The sequence below is a fragment of the Rhinopithecus bieti genome, unplaced genomic scaffold (genome assembly GCF_001698545.2).
Source record: "Rhinopithecus bieti isolate Rb0 unplaced genomic scaffold, ASM169854v2 scaffold_18466, whole genome shotgun sequence".
NCBI classification, from domain to species: domain Eukaryota; kingdom Metazoa; phylum Chordata; class Mammalia; order Primates; family Cercopithecidae; genus Rhinopithecus; species Rhinopithecus bieti.
The window spans coordinates 118,910-120,549 of record NW_016809319.1 but is presented as its reverse complement, the minus strand read 5'-3'; positions in this window follow the sequence as shown (position 1 = coordinate 120,549).

Sequence of the window (1,640 nt, the reverse complement as noted above, 5' to 3'; positions counted from 1 at the left end):
TATATGCTTATATATATATATATATAAAACCTTAAATGTTTATCCTTTCTTTTTGCTGGGAACATTCGAATTCTTCTCTAGATATATCTAAATATATCTATATCTATATATCAAGCAATCTTTTAGGTATTTTGAAATGTCACCCAGGTTGGAGTGCAATGGCCCGATCTCGGCCCACTGCAACCTCCGCCTCCTGGGTTCAAGAGATTCTCCTGCCTTAGCCTCCCAAGTAGCTGGGATTACAGGCACACGCTACCACGCCCGGCCAATTTTTGTATTTTTAGTAGAGGCGGGGTTTCACCATGTTGGTCAGGCTGGTCTTGAACTCCTGACCTCGTGATCCGCCCACCTTGGCCTCCCAAAGTGCTGGAATTACAGGCGTGAGCCAACACGCCCAGCTAGAAATTTCTAATAGATTATATTAACTATAGTCACCCTACTGATCTATTGAACTCTGGTCTTCTTTCTTCTATCTAATTGTATATTTATACCCTTTAACCAACCACTCTTTATCCCCCCTCTTCCTTCCCCTTCCCAGCCTCTGATAACCACCAATGTACTCTCTAGCTTCATGAGATCTACTGTTTTAGCTCCCACATAGGAGTGAGAACATGCAGTATTCATGGATCCCACTCATCATGATGAGCGATCTTCTTAATGGGTTGTTGAATTGGGGTTGCTAGTTATTTTGTTGAGAATTTTTGCACCTATGTTCATCAGGGGTTTTGGCCTGCAGTTTTCTTTGTTTGCTGTATCCTTGTCTGGTTTTGGCATCAGGGTAATGCTGGCCTTGTAGAATGAGTTTAGAGGTATATCCTCCTCTTCAATTTTTTAAAAAAGAGTTTGAGTAGAATGGTATTAGTTCTCTAAATATTTGCTAGAATTCAGCAGTGATGCCATAACGTCCTGTGCTTTTCTTTGATGAGTGACTTTTTATTAAGGCTTCAATTTCATTACTCATTATTGGTTTGTTGAGGCTTTCTATTTATTCATGGTTCAATCTTAGTAGGCTGTATATGTTTAATAATTTATCCATTTCTTCTATGTTTTCCAATTTGTTGGTGTATAGTTGTTCCTAACAGTCTCTAATGATTCTTTGTATTTTTGTGGTCTCAGTTATATCTCTTTTTTTTCTGATTTTATTGTTTCTCTTTTTTAGTCTAGGAAAAGATTTGTTAATTTTGTTTATCTTTTCAAAAAATCAACTTTTCATTTCATTGATCAGATGTATTTATTTCTTAGTTTCAATTTCATTTATTTCTGCTCTGATATTTATTATTTCTTTCCTTCTACTAACTTTGGGTTTGGTTCATCCTTGCTTTTTGAATTCCTTGAGGTGCATTCTTAGGTTGATTATTTGAAGTCCTTTCCCTTTTTTGATGTAGGTGTTTATTGCTATAAAATTATTGTTAGACAAATTCTGTAGGCTTTGGCATGTTGTATTTCTTTTTTTCTTTTTCTTTTCTTTTCTTTTTTTTCTTCCCTGAGACGGAGTCTCGCTCTGGCCCCCAGGCTGGAGTCCAGTGGCGCGATCTCGGCCCACTGCAAGCTCCGCCTCCCGGGTTCACGCCATTTTCCTGCGTCAGCCTCTCGAGTAACTGGGATTACAGGCGCCCGCCACCATGCCCGGCTAATTTTGT